The 14895-nt window shown below is 44.4% G+C and overlaps 1 protein-coding gene across 3 annotated transcripts in view; it reads right to left on the bottom strand.

Moving 5' to 3' along the window:
* MDGA2 (MAM domain containing glycosylphosphatidylinositol anchor 2) overlaps window positions 1–14895 on the bottom strand; it is a 615965-nt gene that overhangs the window by 545142 nt on the left and 55928 nt on the right. The window lies entirely within an intron of this gene.

The raw sequence follows: 14895 nt of genomic DNA, 5'->3' as shown, positions 1-14895 counted from the left end.
GAACCAAGACAGGAATTGATTCTTCACTACGGACGTAAAGCTGCCAGCAAAGCAGCTGACAGTTCGGAAGAAGAGAGGCAAGAGAATATCCTGCCTTCAATCACCGACATGAACATCCAATTACATTGCAGAGGGCTAGTATCCCCGAAGAGGTGAATTTGAACAAAAGTACGTTTGTCTTCTAACGGAGCCCAAACGTCAGGGCAGACTCTTGTTATCAGTGTGACACTACACCCCATATTCTTTAGAGTGATATTGTGATATGATTATGACATAGTTATGATGTATTTTATGCAAGATAAGTCACGTAAAATGCCATTGGAAAGGTTATGATTTGCTGAATATGATTATCCTATTTGTATGCATGTATCAATTTTTAATCTGAAGTTATGAATAGTGACCATGTCTCCACACTTCAAATGTGTTTACACCTGGGGAACGTCCACTAGACAAGATGCTTTCATTCTAGATAGTGGGTGGGAATGGGCCATTAGGAAAACAACAGGCCTCAGAAGAACCTTATCTCCCACCTGGGGTGCCTTCCTGAGGACGCTACACACAGCCTCCGAGTAATGACTGCTATGACTCTACAGAGACATGTGATGTGAGGACATGTCTCTAGACTCCATCTTGGGATATCTGTTTTTCCACAGTCCAGTCTAGGAACTAAGCTTTGGACACAAAGGGTTCCCGCCATACACAAAAGCTGTATAAGGCAGGGAGTGGCATCATCTGGGGCTCTTTGCTCCCCACACAAGAAGACTCCTAGAAACACCTGAGGAACAAAGACTGAACTGGGGAAGTGCTAACGGGATTTTTAGGCTGAGAATGGAACAACAGGGGATTCCAAGCTGTAAGCAAGTGCAGCTTGCCCCTTAAGAATCTGCAGCCTGCTTGTAGCATCTCTTAGGGTGAGAATCCAATCTATTTAGTATATTAAGCTTAGTTTGCAGTTTTTGTTTACTTGCTTGGTAATCTGCTTTGATCTGTTTACTATCCCTTATAATCATTTATAATCTATTCTCTGTCGTTAATAAATTTATTCTTGCGTTATCTATACCAGTGTGTGGGAATCATAACTCAGGGGCATAAAACTGTTGCATATTCCTCTCCACATTGAGGGAGGGGGTGAATTTTATGAGCTTACGCTGTATAGTTCCCTGTGGAGCGCAAGATGGTATAATTTGGGGTTTACACTCCAGGGGGGTGCGTGCCTCAGGAGCTGGGAGTGCTCTAGCTGGAATCTTCCCAGGCAGGGGCTGGTCAGAGAGCCTGCCTGTATGTATCTGCAGCTGGGTGTGTCCCGACCTGTGTGAATGCTGGTGAATGTGCAGGCTAGAGAGAGGGCTTTGCAGCTTGTCACAGCAGTACAGTGTAAAAAAGAGCCCAGGCTGGTGGGCCAAGGGGGTTCAGTGGTATCCCAGTTCCAGGTGGTACCCCGGAGGGGGACCCATCACAGTCAGTTTTACCAAGAGAGCTCTGACACTGAGAATGAAAGTAAAGCAACTTGATCAGTTGCTTTGAGAAATGGGAGGCTTTTTACCACTTCAGATACAGGAAGGATGGAAATTAACGGATGGAAACATTTTGCACAGGAAATGGTATACGTCTAAACATAGGCCTACACTTGTATGTCTCTCCCTTGTTTATTTAGACTGAAGGTAGGGCTGTCCGTCTCTGTGTGTATACAGTGCCTCACACAATGGGGCCTTTGTGTTTGCACAAGGGATGCTGAGGGTGCTACCGCACCCCCTCGGCTTGAAGTAGTGATAACAAAACACCAAATGTAGGGTTTCCATCATTTCCATCATGAGCACCCCCACTATAAAAATTCTTCCAGAACCCCTGAATGGAGCCTCATTCTCAGTTGGGGCCTGTAGGTTTTACTGTAACACAAATAGTAATAATGATAACATTATACACATCCTAAACATTTCCTAGCAGTGGGAGAGAGATGCTACCACTTGGGTAAAGCCCCAAACTGAGGAGAAAATCTGGTGTCTAGCGATGTATTCTCCAGACAGACAACCGTGAGTCAAGCCGAGGATAGCCACAGCAGGGCAAAGCACTGCTTTAGTGTATAAATCCTTCATGGACAGATGGTTGATTTCACTAAACCAGCCTTAGTTTACACTGGAACCAATCCATTTGGCCGATGTCAAAGACCTGTGGCTTGTGACTAACCCAGCTCTGCTACTCCATAAATTTCAGGAGACTCTCTGTCTCAAGAGGACCAGCTTAGGTTTCTAGCATACTCCCCATGTGCATGAGGGATGGATGGGAGTATGTGAATATATGATGGGGAAACAGCTGTGCAAAGGACAACATCATGAAGGATATCTAGGCTTGCAAAGGAGACGTGGGCAATCATGGAATTTAATGCACCAGGGAAAGGACACTATTAAAGTGATACTTTTGAGACTATACCTCTCAGATTATTACAATGCTAACTCTTTGCTTCTGCATCTGCCATTTGAAATTTAAATTATAGCATTAAACTATGCTAATCCTTATTTAAAAGAGGCAAGAGATAAACAAGGGTTACTGACACTTTGAAAGGACATGCTGAAGCCTTGATAGCATATTTTTAAAGGTATGCAAATATGCGAAAAAGGACGTAGGGAGTTTACATATAGTGATGAAATTGTTATAAGAATGGCTGTTTGCACCAATATTCTACCATTCTATTTCACTGATGAATTTATTTGTAACACCTGGGTAAAGGGAAGGGTAGCTCTTGGTAGATGTACAAGTCTAATTATTTAAATGTGCTTTATTTGTACAATTAATAGGAAGGATCCATGTTTGGCATGGCGGTCACAGATTTCGTGACTTTCTGTGACCTCCATGACCTCTGCAGCAGCTAGTGCGCGGCCCATGGGCCTCCTGAGCAGCTCAGGCAGCCCCTGGGCCAGGCACATAAGCCACTGCTGGGGCAGTCTCACGTCCCCACCCCACCCCCCAGCAGCAGGAGGTTGGGTGTGGGGGGGCTCAGGGCTGGGGTCGGGGTGCAGGGTGGTGCTCACCTGGGGGGGGGCTCCTCGGAGGAGCCACAGGGGAACTCCCCTCCCTCAGCTCCTAGCTCCACATGCTGCCTCTGCCTGCAGGCACCGCCCCTGCAGTTTCCATTGGCCACGGTTCCCAGCCAATGGGAGCTGCAGAACCGGGGCTTGGGGCAGAGCAGAGGCAGCACATGGAGCTAACAGCTGGGATCACCGCTTCCTAGGAGCTGCGTAGGGGAACCCCCCGCCACAGCACCCACGGTGCCCCCTCCGAGTACCTGCAGCGCCCCCCCCCAAGGCACCCGCGACCGTCCCCCCCCCCCAGGGATGTGCCACACTCCCGAGCCAGCCCCCACCCCAAGTTTTAGTGAGGGGTTTATAGTAAAAGTCATGGACAGGTCACTGGCCGTGAATTTTAGCGTCACCCCCACATGCTGTACACAGAGCTACAGAGGACAAAACTCACTCCCAGCCAGTGAAAAAGAGAATTTCTTATGGCTTTGGTGTCATCAGAGAGTTACCTTCCAGGCTTTATTGTTAAGCCAGCGGGTTTGACTTTCGTTTCACTTTTTGATTTGATTGTAAGTGTTTTCGGGATCGCCTGATTCCAAGACTGAGTGGCTGACTGGTTGGGCTTACCATTAGTCACGGCAACGTGAGAGAAGTCAGAAACTATCGAAGAACGACTTTTTCCCATCATGCTCCTGCACAATGTCTCAAGCCCTGTAAATTCTGCATCTTCCTTCTGTAAGCGTCTCTACCTCACAGGTGGAATCCTTCCCACAACAAGCACTGACAACCTGTGGCTATGATGATCCAGAATTAAATCACCATTCCTTCCCCAGTCAATAATGAATATAATTTTCAGACCCCTCGTTGAAATTAAACAGGCACCTATGGAAGCACAGCACTTCTAGCACGTACTTCCACAGCCTTATTAATAACCCCCAGCCGGCGCGTCTGATTAGTATTCTAACACATGTGGTAAGCTGGAGGTTGATTACAGCTGATCCGGTTGATGTTCCTTCAGCTTTCCACTAACGCTGGCCACGTTCCAGATCCTTGCTGATACAGTCAATGTCAACTGTTGCTGCAGCCTTAATTCAGAAGCAAGCCAGGAGGAAATGGGAGGTTAAGCCATTGCAGGGAAGCAGAGCTCTCTGGTCCGCGCGTCTGCGTCACTGTTGGTGCGTATGACCCAGAGCCCAAAGCCATGATATTTCCAAACACCAAGGCGACGCGTTACACAAAGCAGAGTTCAGAGAGAGCAACAGGGAGACGGGGAGTGTTGGTGTATCAGGGGCCTGAGGGCGCTCTGCAAGTTCACCCTCAGTGAGAGTTGTAATGAACAATTCCTGGAAAGGAGGCAGGATCAGCCCGACTAGATCTTACCTGATTTCCCCCTCAGGAGAGATTCTTGTTTTCTGAGAAATCAGCGTGGGGGCCAAATAGCCCAGCCATGCCCAGGGAAGAGCACGCTGGCTGATTTCGTCTGGAGCACAGAGTGATTAAGTATCAATTATTTACATGACAGCAGCACCTACTGGCCCCAGTCAGGGAGATGGCCGTTGAGCTAAATGCTGCAGTAAAGAAACAATCCCGGCTCTGAAGAGCTTGCAGACTGGGTTAAACAAGATGGAGCAGGCCTCTGATCCAGACAGCGGGGTCAGGTCCCACCTGCAACCAGTCCTGGCTCACTTTAGTTGATACTAATCTGAGCTCACACGGATTGTGCCCGGTATGGGGCAGGCAATGGGACACAGCTTCCGGCGGGTTTGCAGTACAGAATGCCTGGGAGAAAATATTTCTTATTGGATCCAGTGGAATGGCGGTGGGGCAGCATCCTTTATATTCACGGTGGGAAGATGGGTCCTAGGATTGTCTCAGGTGAGATAGGGCTTGGACCCTGCAGCAGTCTTCCATGCTTAGCCCTGTGAGTCGTTTGCATGGATCTCCACAAGTCAATGGGCTGAATACAAAAGGTGTCTATTTTCAGGCACGTTTTATAATACCAGAAGTTACTGGTGAGACCAAAGTCATCCTCTCCACCATTCATGCCAAATGAACCCGGACAGCACCACGCAAACGAGAGGGACAGTCCCAGCATCTGCAGGGAACTGGTGGAAAACTCTGTGTCACAGGGTCAGCCCCTAGAATGGGCACCTTTCTCAACAGAGAACTGGCTACTTTACCATCCACACATCAAAGCGCACAGAGTAGCAGGAGAGTGACTGCTGAAAGCCGATCGCTGAGCTTTCCAGTGTATTTTTAGCCCCAGCATTTAATGATTTGGAGACAGTTTTAACTATAAACCACAAAGCCATCAAAATGCACTTTTATTTAAAGAGGAAATCCCAACTTTGTAGCTGGGAAGTCCAATTATTTGGTTTTACACCATCCTGTATATTTATAGATTAGAACAGATTACAGGGAGTCGAGGAAGGGGGGGATAACGTGACAGTAGCTGGAAGCACTTACTCATTCAAACATGAAAGCCTACATTGACTTGCGTAGATTTGTAATAAACAAGGCATGGCTTTGTGCTTGGGCTGCTGATACTTTGAAAATAAAGTCGACATGCTCTAAACGCCTGCAGAAAGGATAACTCGGGGTGTTGTTTGTGATTTATTATGTACACAGATAACTTGCTGTCTGCACGACCTTACCCTTTCAAATGTGGAGTCAATCAATGACATTTAGCAACTCTCGTCATGGTTAAAAAAAAACAACCAAAATTTCACACTGGCCTTTGACGGGAGCAGTGTGCTCTCCAACTGGGCAGGCCGTGAAAACAAGCACACCCTTCAAGCAGCCGGCCTGCTAGCAAAAGAGTTACAGGAACCTAAAATCATCTTCTGATTATTATTCAGGAACTAGACATACCGATGTTCCAAAGCCCGTTCAAATCAGTGGAATGACTCCCATTGACTTTCAGAGTCTTGATTAGAACACAGCCAGTCCCCTCTTCTTCAAAAAACCCATACGCTCTATAACATTGGGCAACAATGACCCACGTTCCAGTGGTTGGAAGTTGAAGCTAGACAAGAGCTAGACTAGAGGTCAGACAACATGATACCAATGCTCCCTTCTGGCCTTGGAATCTATGAATCAATGAAACCACTGGGCTTGGTCCTGCAGTCTCTTTTACCAGGCGGACATTAATTAGTATCTGCAAGAGCTCAGACTCTGCGAAGGTGCCTATGTAGACAAATCTCCTATTTAAGTGGATAGGAGTTTAAGTGCAGTTTCAGTGAGTAATTACTTTGTGTTGTATTAATTTGTATTTATTTGGTATTCTGTGGACTGCTTTTGCTGTTCTACTATATCTAGCTGTCTTCTTCTTTTTTTTTTTTTAAATGCATGTACTGATTTTATGGATGCATCAGCCATGGGAAAAAAATAGCTAGATTATATATTCAAGAAAAAAACAACGTTAAAGTTTCAAAGTCAAGCACTCAAAAGCTGCAGACCTAATGGAGCCCCTTCAGGGGTGTTGTGAAGATAAACCTATGAGGAAATTCATCATTCTAAATTCAGAGCAGCATTTGGATGGTGTGGTGTCTCTGGGTGGCGTTCGGCACCTAAGGTGTCCGTTTAGCTGAGTTCCTGCTGAAATGAGAACTTTAACGCCACTGGGATAGTATTCATTGTGTTATTAATGATGTTACAGTGCATAGAACATTGGAGAGACATTTTGTTTTATTATTTTAAATCTAAACACAGAAATAAACAAGGCATTAGGCTATACATTGAAGGAAGAGGAGAAAAAGAAATATTAAATAACTATCCCTTCAATGAGCACTGGCCACCTGGCACATTGAATGAGGTAGGAGTCCTGTGGAAATAAATAGTATGGCATCATGTAATGAAAGACCATATCAAAGTATGGATGTTCAAGGGGCTGAATTCAAGTTGAATGGGTAACTTCATTCTGCCATTTCCTAACTTTTGAGTGCTTGAATTTACAACCTTAACAATTTTCTTTGAATGTAGTTTCTTGTATACAATGTTGTAAGTTTTTTTTTTTTAAGAAAACTGAAGAAATAGAAATTCCACCACATGGACCCATATGGACCCCACATGGATCATCACCATTTAGGGTGTCCACACTGCAGTCAGAGGTGATTTGCAGTTCTTCTAAGCAAAACTGAACGACCTTAAATCTAGCGTGTTCACTAAAGATAGCAGTGCAGGCTTCAGTCTATATGCACTGTAAATCCCACCTCCAATTATAGCAGAAGCAGCACAGCACAGAACTCCCCCGTTTGAGCTAACAGATAGTGGTAGTAGGTTGTCACTCTCATTAAACAAATAGCACTATACAAGATCAATGTAGCCCATATTAAATGGATTAAAAGCTGATTAAGTGATAGATCATCCAACGTAATTGTGAATGGAGAATCATCATGCAATGGGATGTTTCTAGTGGGGCTCTGCAGAACTCTGCTTTTGGCCCAGTGCTATTCACTATATTTATCAGTGATCTGGAAGAAAATATAAAATCATCGCTGCTGGTAACATTTGCAGATGACGCAAAAAATGGATGGACTGATAAATAACGATGGGGACAAGTAGGCCTAGAAACCAAGCTGGATCACTTGGTAAAGTGTACTCATTTGAACAACATTGCCTTTCAACGAAGCCAAATGCAAAGTCATACTTCTAGGAAGAAAAAATGTAGGTCACACTTATAAGATGGCAGACAGTATCCTGGAATGCAGGGACACTGAACAAGTCTTAACCATTGTGGTAGATAACCTACTGAACACAGACTCCAAGTGTGATGCTCTGGTTAAGATAGCACACGTGAATCTATGATGCCTAAGCAGGGGAAGATCAAGTCGGAGTAAGGAAGTGGCACAGAATTAAAAAGAAGTATTGACTCCTGCCCAGAGTGGTGGATCCATCACAGGAGAAACCTAAATTACATGTAAAGTAGGGTTGTCAAGTAATCGCAGTTAATGCATGCGATTAACGCAAAATAAATAACTAGACGAAAAAATAGTTGTGATTAATTGCAGTAATAATTGTACTGTTAAACAATAATAGAATACCAATTTAAATTGATCATAAATATTTTTGGATGAATTTCTACATTTTCAAATATATTTTCAATTACAACACAGAATACAAAGAGTACAGTGCTCACTTTATATTATTATTTTTGATTAAAAATATTTGCACTATGAAAAAGATAAACAAAAGAAACAGTATTTTTCAATTCACCTCATGTAAGTCCACTCAGTCCTACTTCTTGTTCAGCCAATCACTAAGACAAACAAGATTTTTATAGTTATGGGAGATAACGCTGCTGGCTTCTTATTTACAGTGTCACCTGAAAGTGAGAACAGGCATAGCACAGCATCGCTGTAGCTAGTGTTGCAAGGTATTTATGTGCCAGATATGCTAAACATTTGTATGCCTCTTCATGCTTCCACTTGTAGGCTTTAAAGTTTTACACTGTTTTGTTTTTGAGTACAGTTATGTAAAAAAAAAAAATCTACATTTCCAAGTTACACTTTCACAATAAAGAGATTGCACCACAATACTTGTATAAAGTGAATTGAAAAATACTATTTCTTTTGTTTATCTTTTTACAGTGCAAATATTTGTAATAAAATTAATATAAAATATGATAATGTTATAAAGTATATTATACTTTATATTATATATTATACATTATTATATTATAAAGTATTTCTGTGTTGTAATTGAAATCAATATATTTGAAAACGTAGAAAAGCATCCCAAAATAGTTATAATACATTTAAATTGGTATTCTGTTATTGCTTAACAGTGCAATTAAAACGGCGATTCATCGCGACTCATTTTTAATCTTGCGATTATTTTTTTAATCATTTCACAGCCCTAATGTAACTACTTCCGCCTGCTTTGCACATTTACAGCCTACTCCTGCTCCCACTGCTGTTAATGGGACTTTTGCTCCACACACCAAGAAACAGCAAACGACACGGACAATTTCCAGTTGGGGCCAAGCAGTGAATGTGGCCGGTGCTATTACACAAAACCTATGCCCTCTCAAGTCCCCCACCCACTCACCCATCAGCGGGAGGAGAGGGAATGCAATTTGTTTGGGAACAGGCGGTCTTTCACCTGTTTGGAAGAAGGTGCATGTTTTTAACAAGTAGGGCAATTAACCAGTTCAACAGCTGGATTCAGTCACTTGGAGTCTTTAACCCACACGTGCTGAAATTCGTCAAACGCATGTTATTGGGATCAACGCAAGAATAAGTGGGTGAAAGTCTATGTTTTGTGAGATGCAGGTCGCCAGATGTGGGGTCCAATCAGCTCGCCTTGCACCTCAAGTGTATCTCAATGCAAAGTACTTACAAAAGGCTAATATAACTGTCTCCTTTGGACTGGACTCAATGACTCAATGAACACTTTGCTGCAGGTTTAATATAAAAGAGTTTGTTTGTTTTAATTGACTTAATCCATCTGTGGCATGGCAAAGAAAAATACCCCAAATCTTAAACAAAACAAGATAGGATTATTATTTCTAAAGATAAAAATAACTGCACTTTTATATTCCTAGATACAGAACAAACCAGAGATACAGGACAGTGTCCCAATTTCTTCAGATAACCCGGATTTGTATTAACATCTTCTTTGAAAGAAACAGTGAAAGCTTTGAGCAAATTGACAGTTATGTTAACTCTGAAACGTGGAAGAACCTTTATCCCATTCAGTACCTAAATATAAAGATGCTACTTTTAATTACCACCTCCTGCTCAAATAAAATACAGCTACTGTATACGTAACTGCACTTCCAGATGCAGATGCCAGGTGCAATTCACCAAAACAAAGACTTCTGCCTTAAACAGATAAAAGTCTATTTAATGGTCTGACTTTGTGGGAAACTATAATTGAGACATCAAACACAGTACTGTATATTTCCAAGTCACACAAAATTATTTAGTTAGCTTGAATTTGCTACAGTAATGTAACCATAAAAAAAATACACTCCCACAACATTATCCTGGTCCATACTATTCTAGTGTATAGAAACAGTCAGTTTATGTTAGAGAGATAAAAGGCCTGATTCACCATTGCATTACTCCAGTTTTAGCTGGCGAAGATTAATAACTTAGGGGCAGAATGTGAATCTCTGACTCTCATGAGGAATCTCATTCATGGCAGTCGGGCTATTCACATCAGTTACTGTCCACCACGGCAGGAATTTCATAATCTAGGCACACACATACATGCACCTGAGGCCTTTGCATTATTTTTGTAAAAGTATTAAAAGCAACATTCTTTTAAGTTCTAAGCGCACAACAAACATTGCGGGCAGCATTATTCATGGGTGGACGGATGCTCTTGTGAAAAAGGCACTAAACTGGAGTCGGGAGCAGGACGCAATTCCTGGCTTTGCCACAGACCGTGTGACCTTAGCCAAATCACTTGATGTCTCAGTTCCCCATCTATAAAACGAGGATAGAAATATTTCCCGCTTTTGTCTCTCTTTTCCGATGCATATATGCAGTACCTGGCTCAATGGGGCCCTAATCTCAGTGAGTGCTTTTATGCAGGACTGCAGTATCAATAACAATGAGTGGTGTAATACTCACAACATTAAGGGTATGTCTACACTACCCGCCGGATCGGCGGGCAGCAATCGATCCAGCGGGGATCGATTTATCGCGTCTAGTCTAGACGCGATAAATCGATCCCTGAGCACTCTCCCGTTGACTCCTGTACTCCACCGCTGCGAGAGGTGCAGGCGGAGTTGACGGGGGAGCGGCAGCAGTCAACTCACCGTGTTGAAGACACCACGGTAAGTCGATCTAAGTACGTCAACTTCAGCTATGTTATTCACGTAGCTGAAGTTGCATAACTTAGATCGATCCCTCCCCCACAACCCCATAGCGTAGACCAGGCCTAAGTTTGGAGTCACCACCAACACCTCCATAATATTATGCATTATAGTCTGATGTAGGAGAAAGGCGGGGCTGCCCTTACCTAGCATTTTGGATGCAAAACACAAGAAAGCTTTTGCTAAATATTCATTATCATGGCACTCATCTAAGAAAGGAAAAAAACTGCAAAATAATTAGTGATCCTTGCACGCAAACCCAGGATGTCAGTCGAGATGTGCAATTATAATTTCGCCATGGCACTCAAGGGATATTTAATGAGTTTATTTGTTTGAAAATTTGTTATTTTCCAAAGCAGATGTCAACACTTCTATTTCATGAAACAAAAAGGTTTTTTTCGTGATTACCTAAATATCTCGGTATTCCATATGTTAGGTAGCCAAGTGAGTGCTCTTCTTTAAATTACAGAAATGACTCGAAAGGAAAGATGTGATGTTGAAAAAAGCATTTTGTATCAACATGAAAGATACCATTCTATTTCAATAGGCCAGGGAACAGTAGCTTTGGAAAGCCATGCCTGTTTGTGAGAGAAGAACATGAGTTCTATCATTGGCGGGTAAATGTTATAATTAATTTTCGTACTGTAATTTCACATTTGAAGCTCAATTAGTCAAAAGGGATCCATGCTAAACTAATGCAGCACTATTATCTTCACGCCTAAGTGAAGCCCACCATGTCAGAACAGAGAAACAAAAAGGTGTCATATGCTATCTAGAACAGTGGCTCTCAAACTTTTGTACTGGTGACCCCTTTCACATAGCAAGTCTCTGAGTGTGACCCCCCCCTTATAAATTAAAAGCACTTTTTAATATATTTAACACCATTATGAATGCTGGAGGAAAGCGGGGTTTGGGGTTAAGGGTGACAGCTCACACTCACTCTCACTCATGCCCGTCACCCCAATCGGGGTATGGGCCGCCAACCACAGATCTCCAGAGTCCCCTATCCTGGGCCATTTGCTCTAACTGGTTCCAGGTATAGCCCATTTTTATGCTATTAGCCTGAAGGTCGCGTCGCCAGGTGTTTCTTGGACGGCCTCTTTTCCGCTTGCCTTGAGGATTCCACCGCAATGCCTGTCTAGTGATGTTGGTTGGCTGCTTGCATAGTGTGTGTCCTATCCAGCCCCACCTTCTCCTTCTAATTTCTTCCTTTGCTGGAAGTTGACGGGTCCTCTCCAAGAGGTAGATGTTGCTGATAGTGTCTGGCCAACGGATCTGGAGAATCCTTCTAAGGCAACTATTTATGAAAGTCTGGATCTTCCTGGTGGTTGTTTTAGTTGTCCTCCAGGTTTCAGCTCCATACAATAAGACTGATTTCACGATGGAGTTGAACAGTCGAATCTTTGTTGCCAAAGACAGCTCTCTGGAGCTCCAGATGTTCTTGAGCTGTAAGAAAGCTGCTTTTGCCTTACCGATCCTAGCTTTGATGTCTGCGTCCGTGCCACCCTGTTGGTTGATGATGCTGCCTAGGTAGGTGAAGGACTGCACTTCTTCCAGAGGGCTTCCATTCAGTGTGACTGGGTCATTACTGATGGAGTTAATCTTGAGGATCTTGGTCTTATCCTTGTGGATGTTGAGGCCAACCTGTGATGACATGGCTGCCACTACGTTGGTCTTCTCTTGCATCTGCTGTTTGCTATGCGAAAGGAGTGCAAGGTCATCGGCAAAGTCCAGGTCATCAAGCTAGGTCCACAACGTCCACTGGATTCCGTTCCTACGCTCATAAGTGGATATCTTCATAATCCAATCAATGACAAGGAGAAAAAGAAATGGTGACAACAAGCATCCTTGTCTGACTCCGGTTCACATCTGGAAGCTGTTTGTAAGCTGCCCTCCATGGATCACTCTACAGTGTATGCCGTCATATACGTTCTTAATCAGGTTAACCACCTTTACTGGGATGCCATAGTGCTGAAGGAGCTTCCAGAGAGTCTCTCGAGCCATGCTATCGAATGCTTTCTCATAGTCAACAAAGTTGATGTACAACGAGGAGTTCCACTCCATAGACTGCTCGACTATGATGCGGAGCGTTGCTATCTGGTCCGTGCATGATCTATTTTGCCGGAAACCTGCCTGCTCATCTCGTAGCTGTGGATCGACGGCATCCTTCATTCTCTGTAAGAGGACTCGGTTGAAGACCTTCCCTGGCACCGACAGAAGTGTGATTCCTCTGTAGTTGGCACAATTGCTGAGGTCTCCTTTCTTGGGGATTTTAATAAGGTATCCCTCTTTCCAGTCTGCTGGAATCACTTCTTCTTCCCATATCTTCTCAAAAAGGGGGTACAGCATTTCCACTGAAGCATCCAGATCTACTTTCAGGGCCTCTGCTGGGATATCGTCAGGTTCAGCCGCCTTCCTGTTCTTCATTATAGTGAAGGCATTTCTGATCTCATCTCTGGTTGGTCTGTCACAATTGATTGGAAGGTCTTCGTTGGCTGGGTCAATGTCTGGTGGATTTAGTGGTGCTGGTCTATTCAGGAGTTCCTCAAAATACTCTGCCCATCTATTCATCTGTTGTTCTATTTCTGTTATAGACTTTCCCTGCTTGTCTTTGACAGGACGTTCTGGCTTGCTAAACTTTCCAGACAGTCGCTTGGTGATGTCATACAGCTGTTTCATATTACCGTTGTATGCTGCCTGCCTGACAGCTCACAACCCCCCATGTAATAACCTTGTGACCCCCTGAGGGGTCCTGACCCCCCGTTTTAGAACTCCTGATCTAGAACATAAGAACGGCCATACTGAGTCAGACCCATGGTCCATTTAACCCGGTATCCTGTCTTCCGACAGTGGCTGGTGCCAGATGCTTTAGAGCAGGGGTGGGCAAACTATGGCCCGCGGGCTGGATCCGGCCCCTCAGGGCTTTGGATCCGGCCCACGGTGCCGCCAGCACCACGTCCCTGCGGCCCCTGGGCGGGGGGGCAGAGGGCTCCATGCGTTGCCTCCAGGCACTGCCCCCGCAGCTCCCATTGGCTAGGAACGGGGAACCACAGCCAATGGGAGCTTTGGGGGAGGTACCTGGAGGCATGGCAAGGGCAGCACACCCCTCAGCTCCCTAGCTGTAAAACATGGCTAGCAATGCTTCATCAGTACATGACTGTATAGCTTCCATTCAAAGCAGGCAGCCATACGACCGCCATTAATTCCCTCCCTCCCCAAACAACCCTTTGAAAAATGTTGTGGCAAATGTAAACGGCTAATTTTGTCTTTTGTGCTCATGCATTTAAATTAGTTTATTTGTGTGACACCATTGTTTTCTTTTGCTTCAGGTTTTGCCCAGACCAGACTAAGACATCTGTTCTCTTGAAATTCTTTAGTCATTTCATGCACTGAAATCCTAAATTTGCTCACTAAACATTACCGCCACAGCTAGACATCTGGAAAAATCCCCACGTCACCCTCTCCATCATCAGCAACGGGTGAGAAGATGGGAATCGAGATGAGACCGTTTTAGGATGAGTTACGGCTCTGTGATGCTTCAAGTACCTTTCCCAGACCTGAAGACGCACGTAGCTCAAAAGCTGTCTCTCTCACCGACAGAAGTTGGTCCAATAAAAGATATCAGCTCACCCACCTTGCCTCTCTTAAGGATCTGAAGTGAAGTCCGACAGCTGCTGCCGCCTCATGGAAAGCTGAAATATGTTCCCTCTAGAAACATTCCTTCCACATATCATCCTTCAGGACTGTCTGGGTTGCAGTTCAAGGAGGCTGAGAACATCCAGCTTCACAGCTGGGCCTGCTCAGTGCCCTCACGATGGCTTTCACAGTCGCTGATCCTGGAGCCCGTGACAGCACACGGCTCAATCCAGGTAAGAGAGAGGTAAGGCTAGGGGGGAACATCCAGCGAAAGGTGGCAAGATGCCACCTGCCTCACTGACTGAAGAGGCATCCCTGGTTTCTGTTGCCGTGCAGCGACAGAGCTTTTTCCATTTGTGTTCAGCAAGGACCTTATGACCCTTCCGGAATGTGGCCCTCACCCTTCTCTCCATCCCACAA

This window comes from Malaclemys terrapin, chromosome 4, assembly GCF_027887155.1.
Source record: "Malaclemys terrapin pileata isolate rMalTer1 chromosome 4, rMalTer1.hap1, whole genome shotgun sequence".
NCBI classification, from domain to species: Eukaryota; Metazoa; Chordata; order Testudines; family Emydidae; genus Malaclemys; species Malaclemys terrapin.
This window is presented reverse-complemented; position numbering and strand designations above follow the sequence as displayed.